This window comes from Anoplopoma fimbria, chromosome 2 (genome assembly GCF_027596085.1).
Source record: "Anoplopoma fimbria isolate UVic2021 breed Golden Eagle Sablefish chromosome 2, Afim_UVic_2022, whole genome shotgun sequence".
NCBI classification, from domain to species: Eukaryota; Metazoa; Chordata; class Actinopteri; order Perciformes; family Anoplopomatidae; genus Anoplopoma; species Anoplopoma fimbria.
In genome coordinates, this window is record NC_072450.1 from 31,242,989 (window position 1) to 31,265,288 (window position 22,300).

The window sequence follows — 22,300 nt, forward strand, 5'->3', positions numbered from 1 at the left end:
GTTTCCGCCCTTGATTCGCTGTGGCACTTGACCCTTCAACCGTTCGGGGTTTAGCTCTCCATGCGCTGAAGGAGCTTTTGAGGAGCGTCTTCCGCTTCCTGGAACTACTCAGGGTGTCCTCAGTATTAACACCGGCTCTTTTCATCAGAACTCAAGTGTTGTAGTTAAAAGGTAATATGGCGATGCAGTAGAAGTCACCCAGAAAATATGATATGAATTCTTTGTGGTTTTCATGCAGCACTTAGTCATTATACATTGCAGTTGAAATACAGACGGATTCCTATACTCTTTCAATACTAAAAACTGTAGCAACTATTTACGGTCCATAAAATGTGCAATACGAGTATCTATCTTCAAATCAATATTTTTTTAATTTGGGAATATACCCATGTTATACCTTTGTTTAAAAGCCAAGGCTCTTTATAACTCTATTGGGCCATTTTTTACCTTAAGCGGACACGATTTTACTTCATGGCAGTGCGCAGTTAGTAACTGTTTTACACAGTTAACAGCTATCTTGTTGCTATCTCGTCTCACTGAGTCACTGTACAGAAAAACCGAGCTAAAGGTTCATTTTCAGGGCCCAATTCAAGACACTAATGCACGGTTTGACCAACAATATAAAGTATTGCTTGAGTAACTATACGCCAAGGAGAAAAAAGAAAAAAAAAACACTCAGGCAATACATCTAATGCTACCGTCATGAAAACACTCTGGCATTCTAGACAACAAAATTGCCTTCTGAAACATATCAAAGCCTCATAGACACGTCTTGCCATCACCCACATAAGAGACAAGGTGACATTAAGGCAACCTTTCTTGACATTTTGAGATGATTTTGGGTAGGTATTGTACTGTTGAAAATGCTGATTACTGTGTTCTAGACATGAGTTAAGTCATAATTCAGATACTTGTGTCCAACTTCATGATAATTGGTACCAGGCGTGTCATTTTATCATTTTCGTTTCCTACTTGGCCTTTGGTGTTTAGTTTTTTTGAGGGCACAAGGGTCAAATGCCATGGCAGCATAGCCATCAAATAAAACAATGATTTTAAGTCCATGGAATTACATTTTTGATTAAATGAATGTGATTCATAGGGCCACAAGGAGGTGCCTATTCAGAGTTGAGCTGAGAGTTGTGCACACAGCTACAACTCCAACCGACGTCCACAAGAGATAAGTGAGCGTCTTCAGGTTATCACTGTCCCGCAGTTTCTGCTTACTAGCCCCATGCTGCTAGCTCTCTCCACCTACATCAATGATGATAACTATGAGTGAAATAAATGAATTCATTAAAAAACAAATTAACAATATTTGTAGTCACTGAGTCAAATATTCATGCACACTCAGCCCCGGTATTCATACCTTATCGGGAGAGTTTCAGAAGAGGAGCCTGAGCCTGAAGGATTTTTGTTGACTTGCAGATTATGTTTGGTCATTTTTCCCTGAAATTTGTGCTTCTACCATAAGTAGGCCTGGTTTGCGATGTATTTAAATGTTTTCTTATTTTATTCTGTTTTAATAGTGCTTATTGTTGTTGTTATTTCCTACTTTCTGTAGTGTAGCCTATAGAGAAAGTTAATATTGTTATAAGTCCATTTATGAACGACACAGAGTAAATATTTGTGGCTGTGTTTTAAGGGTCTTTTGCAAAAGATGCATATTAAGCAATTGGAAATGATGGGTTTCAGAGAGTAGTGAAGCTGCCTTGTTCTGTGTAAAAGGCCAATTAGTTATTAAAAATGAATTTATCCTAATAATGAAGATATGTCTCAACAAAAGACACTGTCTAAAAAAGTGTATGAACAGGAGAGAGGAAGAGCAGAAAACAGCAAAGCCAGCTTGGGCAGTGCGGGCAGGGCATCAAGGTCACTGTAGCTGCAGGGCACACGTTTTTTTGAAGGGCATAAGGCCAAACTTGGCCGCTTTGAAATTCATGCACTGTTCCGTTCACACATTATGACTGGCTTACTGTTTTTTTAAAAGGTGAAATGAAAAAGACCAAAAAATAAGAAACTCTAGAGTAATGGCTTTACAAAACCACAAGCCCTGCATCACTTTTAAATTTAGAGTTGAAAATGAACAAAATAATAAGTGATCTGAAGACCCTTTGCAGCAGGAAACAATAACTACAACTTAGCAGGAATAAGAAGTTTCTTTATAAGTGTAGCAGAAATGACAGCCATGGATTTGATAGGGTTTTAAGCATCAAAGGAGAAATGCTGTGAAAAACAAATTTATACTTATCTGATCAAGTTATAAACCAAATTGCGGCTTCCGATTTATAACAGCACCTTTATGTCACACATAAAAACTCATTTTTTTCTTGTCTGGTAAACACTTTGAGCTACTCTCTGTGCCAAATAAAAACTAATTATGTATACTACATGCGGGCAACATTTCTTTTGTTATTTTTATTGGCTTAGCGGTTGTATGTGGCAACAAAAACTGAAATAAAGAATAAAACATGGACAAAAATGCAATGTTTATTGTTTTGTGATCGATGAGGGCTGCCAATTCTCAGATAATGAGTTTACACAGGGGGAAAAGTACTTCTGCCATGGGTTGATAGAGACAACACATCGGAGCCGTCACTCCCTCCTGGTCCAGCTTCAGCCAGCTGATCATTTTGCACAGCACCTCCGACCGTTCAGGCCCGGAGAGATTACAGAAGCCATCGCATCCCATCTATTCCCTCGTAGCTCCCCTTCAGCCACACTCCTGCCTGAGACTTGGCAGACATGCAAATGATCCTGTCAATATCGTCCTAGCCGCACACCCCACAGCCCCCAACCCTGCAAATAAGTCATGCCTATTTGCTGAAATGGGGTGCTGTGACCCGGGCTGGCTGTCACACCACATATTGCTTCTCCACAGACACTTTGGAGATAGCACTGACATCTTAACTAAGGGATGGAAGAGAGAGAGAGGGGGGGGGAGTTGGAGATTTACGTTGGGCTGCATTTATTCATAGGATAATAAGAACCACTTTGGCAGCATTTAGAGGAAACCATTTCGAATCCATGTCTATACAAATGCATATGTAGAGGAAAACAATGGCATTCATATGACTGTTCCAGTTATGACTAAGCCAGGATGATAGTCATTATATATTGTTTAATTGTATGGGATAATCCGTGCCTATGGAGACTTTACTTTCCACATGAAACTTTTTACATCATTTATCACTTCTATAATAACCTGCAATCTTGCCAGATAATGTGGAGTTGAGATTTGTCCATCTGAATTTCTTCAAAAAAGATCTGACCTTATTTCTACAAAATTAAATGAATAGAAAAATAAATTTATCACATTCAATCTCAGGTCAATATTTTGCGAAAGCAACTTTGGCAGTGCTTAGCAGCTTTTCCTCCCCGTGGGTATCAGTATTTACACCAGCTCTGCACATAAGAATTTTGTGATTTTCTCCCATCTTGAGATGCAGATGTGCTCAAGCTTACTCAAGTTGGATAAGGAGCGTATGTGACGGTCTGTCTTTAAGTTATTCAAAGGGATTTTCAAAGGGATTTAACTCTGAGTTCTGGCTGGGTGACTCAAGGACTTTTCACATTGGTTGTCAGAAGCCATTCGAGTGTAGATTCAGTTGCATGATTAAGGTTAAGGTCCCGGACAAGAATTCTTCACTAAAACTATTTTTTTTGTTGGCACTTTCCTTTTAAGATATGCCCTTTGTTTTCAATTATTTCTTCTATATTTTCTTACAGGTCTCCCCCTTTCTATGATGAAATCAGTGCCACTGCATGACACCAGATAAAAGTCACAACTGTATTCTCCCCTGTCCTTCAACACTGGAAACATCAACTAAATGGAAGTTTTCATAACAAAAGAAAATAATAAAAGTAAGAAATACAGCTGGTGTCTAAATTTAAATTCAATACAATTGATTTAGTATAGCCCTAAATCACACATTTGCCTCAGAGGGCTTTACAATCTGTACAACATACGACATCCTCTTTGCCAGGACCCTCACATCGACACAGGAAAAAAAACGTTTCTTTAACGGGAAGAAAAAAGGGAGAAACCTATGGGAGAACTACAGAGGAGGGATCCTTCTCCCAGGATGGACAGAATGCAATAGATGTCATGTGTACAGAATGAACAACATAACAGAGTTACAACACATTCAATGTATATGACAGAAATGATTCATATAATAAGAGTAGTAAGCAGAATAATGATAGAAACATTCTGACTTTTAATTACAGAAGCAATGGATGTAGTAGTATAATAATGAACATAAAAGCATTCATTCGGTTATAGTAGTAATGTGACTAATAATAGAAATAGTAGCAGTGGGTGTCAGCAAGACCATGGTAGGAGGCACGGCCACGGTCCAGATATAATCACTGTTCTTAGAAACCTGCAAGGTGACAAAGCACAAAGACTCCGGGGAAGAAATGTGCAATAATGGGAGAGAGAAGAGGAGAGAGGAGCTCAGTGTATCCTAGGTAGTCCCCCGGCAGTCTAGGCCTATAGCAGCATATCTAGGGGCTAGAGCAAGGCAAACCTGAGCCAGCCGTAACTATAAACCAGAGCAAGCCCTTATCATAAGGAAAGTCTTAACCCTACTCTTTAATGTGGTGAGTGTGTCTGCCTCCTGACTGAAACTGGAAGCTGGTTCTACAGAAGAGGAGCTTGATAACTGAAGGCTCTGGTTCCTGTTCTACTTTTTGAAGCTCTATAGCAGTGGTTCTCAACCTTTTTTCAGTGATGTACCCCCTGTGAAATATTTTTTCAGCCAAGTACCCCCTAACCAGCGCAAAGCATTTTTGGTTGAAAAAAAGATGTAATACACAGCGCTCTGCCATCAGTGTCTGATTTATTAAACTGTCAACACTGAAGATTGCATTGTTGCATTGAATTCAGTTTATGAACTTACACTTATATTTTATTGGATATTTATTAAATAACTATTTTTAAAGGATTTTTGAATGGATGCTAATTTAAATATATATTTTTTAAATCTCACGTACCCCCTGGAGTACCTTCACGTACCCCCAGGGGTACACGTACCCCCATTTGAGAACCACTGCTCTATAGGACCCACAAGTAACCCTGCATTCAGGGAGCGCTACTCTCTAGTGGGGTAATATTGTACTATAAGCTCCTTAAGATATGATGATGCCTGACCAATTAGGGCTTTGTAGGTGAGGAGAAGGATGTTAATTTCATTCTTGATTTTACAGGAAGCCGGTGCAGAGAAGCTAGCATGGGAGATATATTATGGGATTCATGTATATCGCTGAAAATAAATGTTCATGCAATTGAAAGCACATTTTGTCATTATATTGAGTGATTTTATAATGGCATAACATAGTCCATACATTTTCTCAAATGCAATAGCATAAAGTAAATATAGTGCACTAGATCTCAAATAGGGAGTGATTTCCGACACAGCCAAGGTAGTATAATATGCTCTGGAGGCATTATATTGTTTAGTTGAGCTGTAATATGCAATACATCAGTGGCTTTCCAATATTTATAAAAGCGTCTTGCAGTTATTTCCATATGGAGGAGGGAAGCGTGGAGAGATTGAGCCGCCACGGGCCAAATTAAATAAAGCTGCTATCTCTCCCAATTAGCTTGTGGGCCAACCCAGCCCACCCAGCATGTGACACAGGCCTGACACCAGGACAGTAAACGGGGCCGGCCAATGACTGCTTAGCTTTAAGAGCAGCGTTCTTGGCTTTGAATGTGCCAAACGGAGCGGGGCTCTGAAGGGTGTGTGCGTGTCTCTGTGTGTGTGTGTGTGTGTGTGTGTGTGTGTGTGTGTGTGTGTGTGTGTGTGTGTGTGTGTGTGTGTGTGTGTTGGGGGGGGGGTTGGGGGGGGTACCTCTGTTTACCAGGCACTCTGCCTTCAGAAACAGCCTCGTCTTCACCTCGGAACAACAGGAGACATGACAGCCATACGGTCCCTCTGCAGCTGGCTAATTGCGGGCAACATGTCCGTGGAGTGGATGCTCCAAGCCCCCCCCCTCTCTTTTTTTTTTCCCATGACTGTTTTGACAGTAAAAGGAGGAGACGTGGTCCTATGAGTGTAAAGGGTCGATGGTCAGATCTAACAATAACCATTTAGCCATGGTCTGATTCAGCTACAGTTAGTCTTCTGCTGAGATGCCACATAGCAGCCACGGGATATCCAACAACCTTTTTCACTAAAATAACAATCCCTATTTCTACTCATTTAACTATATTTGCCACTCTGCCATTTCATTTGATTTTCTGTAAAATCTGTGATCTATATATTGCCTTTAAAGATTCACACAATAGAAGGGAACTGAGTGGAAGGTTCAATATGAGAATAATTCATGGCGTCTAAAATCTTTATGTACGACGGACTGCAGAGTGACTGATTCGTTATGCAGGGAATAGTGATTTTAGACACAGCCAGTAAAAAAAATACATCTACAGCCATGTAGGCTTGCCGGGTGAATCACTGTATGTGTGGAACTATGTGGCTCCTTCAGACATCCCACAGGCCTATATGTGGGGTTCCTCACCAGTTCTCCTTCGGACGCCAATGGCCTGTGCTCTAGGCAGATTTACAGCGGTGCTATTTTTTCCCCTGTCTTATCTTACTGCTCTCCATTCTGCCAGGAAAATGTTCATGTTCTTTTCCAGACTGGGACTTTTCTAACAGTACCGGTGCAGATTTGTCAGGAGTGTTTGTGGTACAGGTATTCAAACCAAAATCCCTTGTGATACCAGGATTACACACATGCAATCTCCTTTCAAGTTACATTTTTTTACAGTTATATTTGAGCTTCATAAAAAAGGCTCACTGTGCAATTCAGAGCACATCTAATGACTACTATGTCATCGTCTGGACGGCGTTATCGGCTGTAACCACCATAGGAGCGCAGTGCAGATCAGCGGCCTTGAGCTAGCCAGCGGGGCACATTCACATGCACTAACATGCACTAAAATCACGCAATGCCGGCCCGTCTATGTCAACAAAGCAAGGAGAATCTCTGATTACAACACACAGAGGGAAAGTGACTTCATTCTCTGCTAAGGGAGACATTACTCCGCATAAAGCTAATTGTTGTTTGCTGCTTTATTAAAGCTCTGACCACTAGAGATCCTTTCCATTTATAGATATTTCCCCCCCTTTGAAATTAATCAAAATTTGTATTTTTTCCTGTTTGTAACTGAGGTTACATGTTGTAAAACAATAAAGCTTTGGAAAATTCACGTCAAAATATTTTCAGACGACTGAAATTACATTATGTATGAATATCACCAATATGTGGAAATACATTTTGTGATTTATGTTTATATATATATATATATATATATATATATATATATATATATATATATATATAAAAGCTCTACCTGGCGGCTGTGGCACACCAGGTAGAGCGCTCGTCCCGTAACCTAACCCCCAGTTGCTCCCCGGGCACTTCTTAGCAGCCCACTGCTCCTCCGGGATGGGTTAAATGCAGAGAATTGTAATTTCCCCATTGTGGGACTAATAAAGGCTTAATTATTATTATATTATTATTATTATATATATATATATATATATAAAATAACAATAATAAAAATAAATTTACAAATCTCGGTCAAAATTAAACTGCACTGCATTCTCAGATTATATCATAAGGGACTTAAAACAGCGAGCAGAACAATGTAAGAAGACGCCTAAAAAAACCTGTAAAGTAAATAAAAATACCTTAAGGAGGAAAATTATTGGCACGGTAACATGTTTATCTGTCTGCCAGTGTCCGTGTGCATGTGTGTGAAATACATGGTGGAGAAAACATCTTACAGATCAAAAGTGAAGTGCAGGAAACAAAAAAGAGAGAACGTGTGGCCGGCTGAGGCGCCAGGTTTAACCTTCAGAGAAACAATGAAATAGACTGATCAAAGCCAATGACCTACTTTCCCTTGACTAACTCAATCCAACCCAAATTTACCTTGAGGGAAGGAAAGGGAGTCCTGGAAAGGGGAGGGATCCCTTGGGAGGAAGCGTGACGTGTTGGGGAAGATGCTATGAACATCAATAGAGAGTGAAGGGAAAAAAAACAACTGTGGCACAGGTACCCCCCCCCCCATCCCCCCAAATCCCCTACAACCCTTTATTGTGGTGTTCATCAAACATTAACGGTGAGGACGGAATGCCATAGAGGAAAACGTAGCGCTTTGAGAACAGTGGTGATGAAAAGCCCCCAAATGCATCTGACAAGGAGTAAATATTGAATTGAAAGATAAACAAGGTGAATGGTCTTTATTATTCATGCCAATGGGGAGACAAGGAGACGTGACGGCACGGAAAACAACACGTCCTTTATCTGTCTGGTCCTCTCATAAAGCAAGCACTCTCTCACATACACTGGAGGCAAGGTCAATGCAAAAACACACGTTGGCGTGGTTTTACGTTGTGTTTGTGTTGTTTCACTGCTCAACGCCGTCCAGAACAGGTAGAAAGTACTTCTGCGTTTCAACATTATCTCACATTATCAGTTTTTCAATTCCCACCGAAACAACAGCAGCGCACACGGAGGCCTCTTTATGATCTGGCCATGGAGCACACTCCATTTCTATTCATGCGGTGTAGCACCTTATTGCTAGCTGCTCTGCATTCAGTGGGTCTATTATCCCCACAGATCCATGCTTGGGATGCAAGGCTGGTCTACTTTGATTTCAGCTGTCCTCTCCTTTCAGCACCTTTGAAATGAAGCACAGTAGAGACGTGTGCGTGTCTGTCTTGGTCATGGCTATATTTGAATGCACAAACAGGCAGTGATCCCGGTGGATGAATTTAAAATACATACTTAATTATGTGTTTGCATTAAGTTATATATATATTATGCTGACAATGCAGTTAATAATTGACAATAGTTGATGATCCATTTTTGCAGATATAGAAGTTTTCTGTTTTTTTGTTTTGTTCCAGCAGCTGGTCCACCACCATCCCAGAAATCATTGTAATTGCTCTGAAGTCAGTGTAAACCATCAAATATTCTAAATGTTATCCTTTTAATTTGTTATAGTCATCTGTAGCGTTTCAAAATGATTAGGACAAGAAAGAGGGTTGTTTTGAAATCTTGTTGTTGGCAGTTTAAATTATGTATTCTAAGCTGATTGGAGCTAGTGTTAGGAAGTTAAACATTTGTAATTCCCTCTCTAATATCTATTCTGTATTTCTGTGAAAACTCCTCTTTAAACAACTGGATTTAATCAAGTTTCTCACAAAAATTACATTTTACACGATACTTTTGCACACATCTAGGCAATGTTTTAATGTCCATTCGCCCAATAATCAATTTCACTGAACAGAGCCTGAACAGAACCTTCTTACATTAGCCGTTAGCAGTGCTGCCACCGTTACTAGCTCTCTGTACCATTATCAGGTGTCGTTTTAATTCACACTGTGATGGTTAAACTGCTTAGTTAATCCGCAGTTCACACGCATGCTGAACCGCGAGGGGGGATCCGTAAGGATAATGGATGGACATTGGTCCGTTACCCTACTATACAGAGATTTACCTTTTGAATCTGCAGGGATCCGTGGCTCTACAGAGAGTTACAGTGAGTTTCAGCTCATTGTTTAAATGTATGGCCCGCAACCTTTACTGTGTTTGTTCACTCTCACTGGTCTTATGGTGACGTTTGGCCACGCCATTTAAATTAGATTAAAGCACTAGGTGGTCCTCTTAGCGTTAGATTTGAACGTGTCGGGACTGCTTGTCAATATATGCTGGTCACGTGCATAGTGTCCTTTCAAAATAAACTTTCATCTTCATAGGCAGTTAGGTTGAGTCAACAATACAACTAAGTTAGGTTTGGGAAGAGAGCATGGTTGATGTAACTTTACTTTCTAGCGACTCACATCACTTTTGAATCACATCACTAATGAGACACATGACTAGCACCTCAAGTGACTAAGCCATGACAAAGACTAAATCTCAACATTTACTTTATATTTTCCACGGGACATGAACAGCTGTCCCCTGGACAAAGGTCTTGTGTTTGTTTGACCCATCCACCAGACCTCCAGCCCGCCCTTAGCAGACTCTCACACACATTATACGAGCTCATACCATCCACTAAGCCGTTGGTTTATATCGGAGTTAGGTGGCCATGAATGGTTATCTGTCTCTGTATGTCAGCTCTGTTTGAGCTTGGCGATTGTCCAGGTTAACCCTGCCTTTGACAAATGTCACACGGGCGAAGAATACACTGGTTTCCTAGGCTGAACATGCTCTGCGATAATATTAATAGCTTAATAATGAAAGTATGGGGCTGTATCTATATATTACAGTATCATAAATTAATGAAAACAGATGACCAAATTAGTTATTTGTTCAATATCAGATCTATATATGAACAGGACCCTCTGATAGCATATCTAGGGTACATTTATAGGGCCCCTTAATAACCTCTGCTCTGCTGTCTTACTCTAGACATTTTTATAATAATGTTGGAAGTTTTGAATTGAATTCTGGCTCTACATTTATTATTTAATGAGGTTAAGGAAAGATACTATCTTTGAATGAGTAAAGTGATAAAAAAAAGGTGGGTTGAGGTTTAAAAAAAAAAAACAACAGAAAGCCAAAATCTGGAAATCTCTCTTTGCTCCTGATAAACAGTCCCTAACGTCACCTTGTCATTTTCCCGTCTAAATTCCCTGGTCAAAATTTAAATGTGAAAGAAATCTTAGTTTTCGGCCAAATTGTTGCAAAACTAATAACATTCACATCCGCCTCAGATATATGTTTATAAGAATTAGCGTTAGCATGCTAAAACGCTAATCTAAGATAGTGAACATGTTGAGCATGACACCCTCTACATCAGTATGTCAGCATTGTCATTGTTAGCATGCTAAAGTTAGCATTCAGCTCAAAGCCCTGCTCTGTCTATGTAGCCTACAGCCTAGCCAAATGCAGTTTTTATTTTATCTAACCATAGCAAAGCCACAGTGGTATTAGCCGCTTATCCCCGTCAAATGGTTTCCAATGCATCATCTTCTATAGTAGCAACACAATTTTCATGATATTTATGTTACTACACTTATTCTCGGAGCTCAATTTACACATTTTGTGAGACTGGCCTTTTCCTGACCTCTGAGTTTCCCACACCATTACTGATATGCAAGAAATAATAGTCAAATTGCCCCCAGTAACAGTTCATCGGGGCAATTTGACAAGTTCCCTCTGGTCTGTCGTTCAAAATATCGTCATACACGTAAATAAATCCAATTAAAGAAATGAGAACACAAATCTAAATGCATCCATATGTCCAGTGTGCAGCACTTTCCAATTATCTGTAAGTTGTGTAAATAAAAACTCTTAGCATGTGTGTATTGTGTAAGTGAATGTTTGTGCGTATAAATGCATGCCTGTTGTGCGAATGTGTGGGAGTGCATGGATTGGACAGATGTTGTCTGGCAATCTGTCCCTCTGATCTGGGGCCAGATACCAAGGCATCTAACAACCCAGTGAAGTAGACACTATCACACACACACACACACACACTCACACACACCTCACCCCGATCCAACTTAAACTTGGCAGGCATTTACACAGAGGCAATCTTCCTCATCATTAGGCCGGCCACCTTCTGTGAGAATACCAGGGGCAGCGTGACCCCGGCCTGTGGCCAGCGTCACCTTCCCCCTCGCCTCTTCCCACTGCAGCCACTCAGTCAATAGTCATTGTTTCACCTAGTGCCATCGTCTGCTTGAATGTGCCCGGCAAGCATTTTGCTGACAGTGATTTATAGGAAGTTGCCAAGTTCAACACCAACCTGAATGTGGACAAATATGAAATAAATATCACTATGGCAGGGCAGGGCGAACGTTCAGATTGGAACAACTTTGGAAACCATTCGTTTGGAACATATTTAGGTTGTGATAGAATAAAAACTGATAACAATCAGGCATAACTTAAGAGGATTTTTGGAGGATTATGTAATTGCTAGGTTGAACTTTGAAACCGTTTGATTGTGTCTTCCTTTTTTTGGGAAAAATATTAGTTGAGCTGATTCATTTGCATTTCTTTTTTTTAGTGATTGTGGTGTTAAAGGGCTCCTTTCTGTGGTGCCTCACACTGAATTTGTGATATTTCAATTCAGTTGTTTATCCAGAAAGTTGGGCATCTTTCAATACAATTTTTTACCCAAAGTTTCTATAGAAAATTGATCAGTTTCTCATGCTAATAGCTTTTTTCTTTTTCTTTTTTCATTTATTATTCCTGCAAAAATTAAAACAACACATTTCTTATGTGGTTACATTTGATTTACAGCAAGTATCTACACGGTTTATCAGAAAATAAGCCGTTACAACGTGCAGAGAAATATCCAGGACTGCTAGAATTCCTCTCCAGTTGAGTCTCTCTCAGTTTTCTGCAGGTCTCCATCCATCAGACTCACATCCTCGTCCAGATCTCTCAGTTATGCTCCCTGAGAATCTGGGCCACTTTCCCAACATTCCCTCCCTGGATAGTTTTCAAATCCCCAGACCACCCCCACTTTAAAGGACACCCTCGCTGTATATATATATATTTTCCCTCTTACATCTCATCTTTATCTTGACTCTTTTTCTTGCTCTCCGTCTCTCTCTTCCTTCCCAGATTGTTATATATGTCCCTGTGCCCAACTGAGTGATCCTGCTGATCAAAAAAAAAAATCGCCTCTGTTAGTTTTTCATCATATTCCAACATCTCCCTTGGTGTTTCATTTGCCGCCAAGCTGAGTTTTTGGGCCATTGCTTGTGTGTAGTGCAGGGCTTCTCTCGGCACAGCAGTGGGATGGCTACAGCGCAGAGCTCACACTGCGTTTTGTTTTGTCCTTTTTTTCCTCGAGGCGGTGTGCATTCATCTCCATGTACTGCCCACACCGCCATAGACGCCGCCCGCTGTCGCCTGGTTTCAGCTGAGTGAAAACGTACTCCTGCACCCTCTCAGGCCAACTAATTATGGACTTTGATTATTCCCATTTTGTTTCAGTGAGTGCGGCGCCATCGCCAACAGGCGGGCCGGTAGAAAGGCCAGCACCATTGATTGTCTCAGTTTCGGGCCTAATTGAGCCAAATGGGAATGGCTGTTGCCAGAGTTCACTCTTCTCCAGTGTTTACATGCTGATCCACCAGAGAGACATTCATTACCGGCTCGCTGAAAACTCCTCTAGACATGCTCACCACACACACACACACACACACACACACACACACACACACATTCATTCACACTCACATTTTGTAGTCATATTGACAAAGGGTTGAAGTTCTCAGAGGTTTGCACATACAGCTGGGCCTGCAGATGCTGCTGGGAATTAATGCTGTTTTCTAATGGAGCTCGGGTCTACATCACAGAGCCATTATTTCTATCTCTCTAGCTTTCTCAACATCACAGTTCTTCTGTTCAACCCACACCGGCTTACGATTGCATGCAAGCGAGCTTGGTGTAAGATTTGCCGTCTGATTAAATCATTAAAAAGATTGCGTGCGAAGTTGCTCTCAGACATGTTAATTGTGGTCAAGCAATTTAGCATAGCAGGCAATGAGCTTATTTGCAAGCATTTCTTTAAGAGAAGTGCCCTGGGACATGACTTTCATTCACCCTTGTGCTAGAAATGCAAACACTCTTATTGAATCAAAACCAAAGCTGTGTTTTTTTTTACCAGTTTGAAGCTGTGCTGATTTTTAAAAGAGGGTACTTTGTCATTATTGCTTTTGAAAACCCTGACCGTAAAAGCTATCGTGTCCAACAGGTGCCTGCAGTTCCTCTCTGCGAAGCTCCATTATGCCATAAAACAACCTCTAATGAAAAGATGTCTCTCCTTCCTCCTTAGTTATTAGCTCACGGAAAAATCTGTCAGAGTAGTTTCGATTAGTTTGAAGTGTTTCGAGTATGATGGCATTTTTAGTTTTGGCTCCTCTCCACTCCTAAACCGTTTAATAAAGATAAAACTGTATTTTGACATTTGGCTCAAGTGAAAAGGCAGCAGGGAGGATTCACAGGCATTGAACTTCTGTGGTTACTCATGTCTGTACAGCAGCAGTAACATGGCGAGGCAATGGGTCGTTTGAGGCAAGTGGGGCAACAAAAGTGTGGGTCTTAGTGGTGCAGTAACTTAATTAATTATAAATGAATGCATGACACAAACAAAAATCCTTGGCTACGCTTGGCTAGAGTGGCCGCTATGGGGGAATAGTTCCACGCTTGCAAAGTCAGGTGTCCCAAGTGTAGGAAAAACAACGGGCATGTCCAAGGCCTTCGGCAATGAAAGCGGATGGCACCATTTTGATGCCAAGTGGGTCTGATTGGCTGTCGCCCTGCAAACTGGGCTGACTCGGCAGAGCAACCCAGATAGACAGCACATGCAAACGGGGAATTTAGCAGTTTAACAGCACACTGAGGAGAACACCTGCTCAGTCCGACTGTCACCTGTGTTAATCTGTGTGGGATTGTGAAATACTGCATCATGGAAAATTGTAGCAATGTGTCATTTTCGGGGGTTTTGCCTCTGTGCAAAGTAGTACTTGCTCCACCATGTTATTCATCTAAAAATGCAACTGAGTACATTGATAATAACATTTTCAATAAGCCACAATGTGTAGGATGTGTATGTGATGATTCAGACTAAAGCTAGGGGCCGGTAGGTGCATGACAGCTAGAGGAAATACAATACAATTCTGAAACGAAGTAGATGAACAAAACACAGTGATACACGCATGTTCACTAAACAGAATAACCCCCCCCCCCATGTTTTTAGTGGTCATGTCAATGCATGTTTTCATCTTCAACACCAACTCGTCAACATATACAGTGGGTACGGAAAGTATTCAGACCCCTTTAAAATTTTCATTTTTTTTTTTGCATCACTCAACCCATCTTGACAGAAAAAAACAGAAATGTAGAAATTTTTGCAAATTTATTAAAAAAGAAAAACTGAAATATCACATGGTCATAAGTATTCAGACCCTTTGCTGTGACACTCATATTTAACTCACATGCTGTCCATTTCTTCTGATCCTCCTTGAGATGGTTCTACTCCTTCATTGGAGTCCAGCTGTGTTTAATTAAACTGATTGGACTTGATTAGGAAAGGCACACACCTGTCTATATAAGACCTTACAGCTCACAGTGCATGTCAGAACAAATGAGAATCATGAGGTCGAAGGAACTGCCCAAGGAGCTCAGAGACAGAATTGTGGCAAGGCACAGATCTGGCCAAGGTTACAAAAGAATTTCTGCAGCACTCAAGGTTCCTAAGAGCACAGTGGCCTCCATAATCCTTAAATGGAAGAAGTATGGGATGACCAGAACTCTTCCTAGACCTGGCCGTCCAGCCAAACTGAGCAATCGTGGGAGAAGAGCCTTGGTGAGAGAGGTAAAGAAGAACCCAAAGATCACTGTGGCTGAGCTCCAGAGATGCAGTAGGGAGATGGGAGAAAGTTCCACAAAGTCAACTATCACTGCAGCCCTCCACCAGTCGGGGCTTTATGGCAGAGTGGCCCGACGGAAGCCTCTCCTCAGTGCAAGACATATGAAAGCCCGCATAGAGTTTGCCAAAAAACACATGGAGGACTCCCAAACTATGAGAAATAAGATTCTCTGGTCTGATGAGACCAAGATTGAACTTTTTGGCGTTAATTCTAAGCGGTATGTGTGGAGAAAACCAGGCACTGCTCATCACCTGCCCAATACAATCCCAACAGTGAAACATGGTGGTGGCAGCATCATGCTATGGGGGTGTTTTTCAGCTGCAGGGACAGGACGACTGGTTGCAATTGTACAGAGATATCCTGGAAGAAAACCTCCTCCAGAGTGCTCAGGACCTCAGACTGGGCCGAAGGTTCACCTTCCAACAAGACAATGACCCGAAGCACACAGCTAAAATAACAAAGGAAACCCAATTGCATCTCGGAACAAGTCTGTGACCATTCTTGACTGGCCCAGCCAGAGCCCTGACCTAAACCCAATTGAGCATCTCTGTTTTTCTCATTCAGTTTTTCTTTTTTAATAAATTTGCGAAAATTTCTACATTTCTGTTTTTTTCTGTCAAGATGGGTTGCTGAGTGTACATTAATGCGAAAAAAAATGAACTTTTTCGATTTTAGCAAATGGCTGCAATGAAACAAAGGGTGAAAAATTTAAAGGGGTCTGAATACTTTCCGTACCCACTGTATATAACAACGTATTTCACACAGATGGCACAATCATTGCATTTTTCTGCATGTAACGTCTGGTGCTTTTCTAAAAATACATCTCCAAACCACATATTACATTTATGTGTTTAATGATAGACAGCACTTTAAAGATTTTTTATGTTAGATAAGTAAGGACTTGGTCTTTAAATACATAATTGCTTCCTTTCAAACATGCAGAGGGAGAGAAGGTCTGAAATATTTAATTATATGAATCAGTCATCATGCACATACAAATTTGCACTATTTTTTTCAGCTGTGGTACAGCAGCTGCAGCACCAATGTCCAGCAGTCTGCTGGACTGCCCGACATGTTTAGATTGTCATAGGTTTTCATTGAGATTAAGATTATACTGTGCATACATTAACAGCCATTTTTTCTCCCTTCAGCAATCCCACGTTTGGTATAATTTGATGCTTTACATACTTTGTGAAGTACAAATTATAATCATGCATGTCTTCAAATGGATTTGGAATTAACAGATTGTATTATTTATATGTAGAAAAACATTATTTTTTTAAATTGCTGTTTGAAAGTATTACAGTTTGCTTGTCTGTTTCTTTCCGTTCTGCTGCACAGTAACCCACATTTCTTGGCATCTACTGGCATTGTTCATTGTTGTGTTGCTCTACCTCCTTATTTCTAGTCTTTCTGTGATGAAGGACATTGTACTGTCGGACTACAACTACCAAGTACAGCCAATGGGGATTTCCATTCCATCTGCTGGTTGTGGTGCACACAACAACTGCTGTGTTGAAATTAAAATACAAAAGTCCTTAAGTGGCCCACTGCTGATACCAGGTATTGATGCCACACAGGACTGTTCCTGGTTCAGATTGGCAAAGCAAACGAGAGACAACTGTATAATATTTTTAGTTAAAAATGATTAAAAGCAACGATAGAAAAATGGTGACACGCATGTGAGAGATTAAAGTCCATGTGGAGAGATAACAACTCTTAAATACACATATGCCTTTGATCTGTATTAAACATGTTAAGTAAACTGCTCTTAGCAACCGTCTCCCAACAAAAATGAGCAGAAATCATCGGTGTCGGGTTAAATATAAAGTGAAACCAAAAGCCCATTCAGTCAGCCAAGAAATATTTTCTCTTAACGCCAATTGCTTTGGTTGTAAAATGACCATTTCACTCTTACAGCTCTTTTAAACCATGTTTCAAGAAGCAAAGAGCTGCTGTTTTGGGTTAAATAACTCTAATAAACCGACATACCGCTCCTGCCCCAGCACTACGCCGCAGACTGTGTTAGCTGCGGGTGAGCATTTACTAGCAAAAGAGCTAGCTGTTTTTCCTCAAGAGCTGGTGAGAAGCATTCCCGAGCCAAAAGGAGTGAATATTATTTAGTCAGGTGGCCAAAAACACAACTCAAAATAAATGCTTAAGATTCCTGTTGTTTGTGTGTAAATAGGCAACACACATTCTCCATTAAACCTTTTCAAAGATGATAATATGTCAGTGTTTTGTTTACAGCTTGTTTCGATCCACTTCCTCAAGTGGCCAAAAAGAAAAAAAAAAATCACTGCTGCTTTAAAATAAGGTTCAATGCACAACAAGAACTGTTAACATCTTTTTGCAAAACCCTTGCCTAAACCACAAGACATTGTGGTTTCTCCTAGTTCAGTTCTGTGAAAGCTGCTTTTAGATAGAGCTATAAATTACAAGTAGTATTAACACTCACTGTGAAAGCATATAAGGAACAATGAATGTCCTACTTCATATCCTTACATCTTACGTTTTAATACCAACACTTCATGCTTCTCCGTGAAAAACTGAACAACTTTTGAAATTTTTCATAAAACTCCTCCTACAGAGGAAAAAAAAAAACTCCACAGCATCACTTGTTTGTAGTATTTTGTTCGGCTAACAAACTGCCGGCACGCGACAACAGTCTCAAAGCCTTCGGAGAGAGAGGGGAGAGAAATATAAATCCTGTGAGATAAATCCGTGCCAGCGGCGAGCCCGAGACGCCAACGTGAAGCCGTATTTCATGCCGGGGCTCCTTCATTGAGGTCGGATTATCAGGGAGAGTAAGTGATGCAAAGGGAATACAATGTCACCACTGCTTACATATGGATGATATGATTAAGGTGCTATAAGCCAAGGCTTTGACACTGACACACAATCCAGGTGGCAAGTACATGTTTATGGCATCCGTATCTACGTGAACACAGTGTGAATGTGAATGTCACACTCTGGCTGCGTGTCTCGCCGGTTGCTATCTTGATTTGATTGTCAAAAATTCTTGGAGGGGGGAACAGATGATAGAGCGGGTGATACGTGGGTTGATGCATCAAGATAATTCACTTTACATCTTTTTTGATAGACCTCTTCTCCACACAGTCGTCGTTAAAATGAAAAATCCCTTTCATAAGACCACCGCAATGTTCATTATGCCATTATGTGGGAGTGCAGCATTTCTTTCTCTTACGACAGAATTTTTATTCTTTGACTGACTTGGCAGCCATTAATAGTGTTCAACTGCCATCCAACTTTAGAATAGACCATTATCCTGTTGCGCCGTCCTCATAGAAAAAGTGTGAACATTGACTCCGATAACCCGAGTGGCAAAGGCAGAAATGAACAATTATCATACCACATGTCTCCGCTGCCATTGATAAAAGGACCTTCTTTAAATGGGGGGCGATTACTGTAACCATGTGCAATTTAACATGATCGACTCAATAGCTGATGGGACTTTAATGCTAGAGAAACTCTGTCCACCTGAAAGGCTCAGGCCAATATTGATTATGGCAGCATTAAACATTTAAGTAATCACTGCACTTAGTTAAATGATTGTGTAATGAATAATAGATGAGATGGAAGGCGGACAGGGTAATAAATGGTCTGGGGAATAATATCTGGCCCTGTGATATTCAGCCATGCCTCTACATCCACAAGGACGCCCGCTTTTTTTATTTATTTTTAAGCTGCGCCAGCTCTCTCACTCTACTGTCTCATGAATAAGAGTGTTTACCTATAGGGATACACACACACACACACACACACACACACACACACACACACACACACACACACACACACACACACACAACACACACAGCATGTTCAGGAATCTGTGGGGGTTTAATCGATTCACATTACTCTTGTCGAAATGCTCAATGTGAGTGCAGCACTTATTCCCCAAGAGTTAGACCGCTATTGGGCTATTTGATTAAGTATCGCAAAGAACATAGACTTTCTAAAACTAAAACTAAAATCTATTCTATTCTCTTCTTTTCTTTTTCTATTCCATTCTTTTCTATTTGGTTGCCCTGAGAGCTCAGTGCAGTGCGACTTCAGAAAACACTATACAAATAGACAAAACACAATTTAATGAAGCATTTTCATTCATTTGAAATATATGCAGCTTGATATAACAGATTGTACCGTAACAGCAGAAAACACAATCAAATACAGAAATTCATTGGTAATACAAACAGCAATTTCTCTTCTCTTATAGGCTGTGATGGAGTAGATTGTACGTCAGCTGTGTGTGAGAGAGAGTCAGGTCAATAACGCCCATCCACACACACACACACACACACACTTACACACACGTACTGTATGCGCACACACACACACATCCCACTGACGTGCTGTGTGTGCGTGGGAAGGACACCTTCCTCAATCACCACATGTAAATGTGCTGAAGCCCGTTTACAACACAGTCCTGTCGTGTCTGATAAATTCGCCTCTCTCTCTGTGTTTATCACGTCAAGACGACTTCACTGGTTCCTCTTTAGCCCCCGCCGACTCTCTCCCGTCCACATGCGTTTTGCTCGAAGCCCCTCATTTCCTTGGCGATCGGGGTGGGGGCACACAAGTGAGACAGCTTGGTAATTAGTTCTCGAGCGTGCTCTTGCTAAATATTCCTGCCTAATGACGAGGCAGGCAGGCGCACTACGCCTAACGGCCTGGGGTTCAGTTCGGTTCTGCGAGCTCTGATCGTAATCCAAAGTTGTAATAAAATCTACAGCACGATGCAATAAATAAATAAATAAAAAACTGTGAATAAATAAAAGAAAGTAGATGTTAGGGCACACTTTGAAAAGTACATCAAAAGCAGCGATTTGTCAGCCATCAATAGTTTTTCCAGCGGGTTGCCCGTGTCTCTCTCTCTCTCTCTCTCTCTCTCTCTGTGTCTCTGGCTCTCTCTCTCATTTAGTTAGATGATTGCCTCCTGCAGCCCCGGGGAGCGATAACAACCACCAAGTCTATTACTTCCTACAGCACTTTAACTCCTGACAATATGAAACACTCGATAACAACGGAACCTACCCCGTGTTCCTATAGTCTATTAGCCAAACACCAATTCTCTCCAGCAGCACGCGTCGATACAAGGGAACCCCGGAGTAACATTATCCACATTGAAATGACTCAGAGGAGAATCATGCAAGTCGGTTGCATCAAAATTGGCGTAATGAAAAAAGAAAAAAATAATTCTGGGAAACACATAAAGGAAGCTAATAGAGAAACAGAAAAAGTAACGAGCAAACAAACAAACACAACGGGGCTGATGGGTGATGTGGGTCCACTATTTGTAAACGCCTCCTTTTTTGGGATGAGGTGATGTTAGGATGTGTGGCATCTCACATACGGGTACACACATAGAGTCACGTGGACGCCGCTGTGTTGTCCCAGCGTGCTAATGGCCGGGGTACTGCGCATCCAGATGCTAACCACGCGTTCTTCCCCGATGCAGCGGGGCACGGTGCAGTCCAGCCTCGCAGGGCTCAGGTGTTAATTTATGCTGCCGCACCACTTTTCCCCCTGACTGCACAGCCTGACCCCGGCCCAGCGTGTCTCACGGCGGGGGGCTGCTTCTCTGTCCGAGCAGGCCCAGTCCCTTCTCCAAAATGAGCTGAGCTTTCCTGCAAGGAAAAAAAAAAGAAAAGGCCAGTATAAACATAATGAAAAGGGGTTTTGACAGATGTTTGGCAGCAGTTATACACATATCAAAAGTGCAGTGCAGTGCTGGGATTAACTCAGCCACTGTTGTAAATCACAGATAATTAGCAGTGTGGAAATACTTGCATCATGTAGCCATGAGGAAGAAAACAAAGGAGTGGAAAAAACAAAAGCAAACACAAATGACACAGGGCTAAAAAAAAAAAAAAAAAAAAAACAAGAAAGAAATTGAATGTATATTGCATCAAAATATTATCCGTGAGTCCAGCAGCAACAATGGGAGTTTCATTCTCTCGGAATAATCTTTGTTTTGTACCAGAATGAGCATGTTTAATTGATTATCCACAACTCATCGCACTGCTGTTTCTTCTTGAAAGACGAGTAGATGTGTAGCAGAGAGAGTGAGGAGACGGTCGGGGCAAGGTAACAGCAGCTGATGGCCAATATGTTCGTGGATGAGAGAGTTTCTGGGGCAAAGCCGTCTTGTTTGTTGACCACAGGCTCGCGCGGCATCCGAGAGCCCGAACTTCAATTCATTATTAATAATCTGAAGTGTCACTTCACTTCCATTCACTTTATTGTTGAGACATCACCTGAGACATCCCACGCAGACACACACGATAAACAAAGATGAAAGCGTCTGAGCACCTGCCTCTTAAGCGCTTTTCTTATTACTCTCTGTCACTCCCGCCGGGGCAGAGGGCACTTTGTAGATGCCCTGAAGATGTAGATAGCGAGCGAGGGGGGGGAGAGGAGGAGGAGGAGGCCGAAGAGGAGGAGAAGAGCATTGTGGGTGGCTCGGCGTTCAAAAGTAATCTAGGGACCACGGCAAAAGGCGTCTCCTCGCTTCATTTCATGCACAAAGCCCCTGCGCTGCCAACAGGCTGACAGACGGGGGAAGGCCGCTCCACCCCGCTCGACGGCGAAACTGAAAAAGAAAAAGACTCGAGGGAAAATAAAAGGTGTTAAGAAGAAAGGAGGGGTAGCAGAGAAGAGATAGCCTTTATAATTCATCTCCAGAGAGGACGGGTGGAGGATGATTCGCTTTGTTGTCCATCTCGACGGTCAGTCGGGGAACAGAGGACTTGTGGTTCAAAGGCAGCCAGCCATTGCTCCTCTCTAACACACCGGCTGGGACCCCGCCATTAAATCCAGAGCTGTTTGGAAACAGATTTCATCACATTATCCCTGTTTAG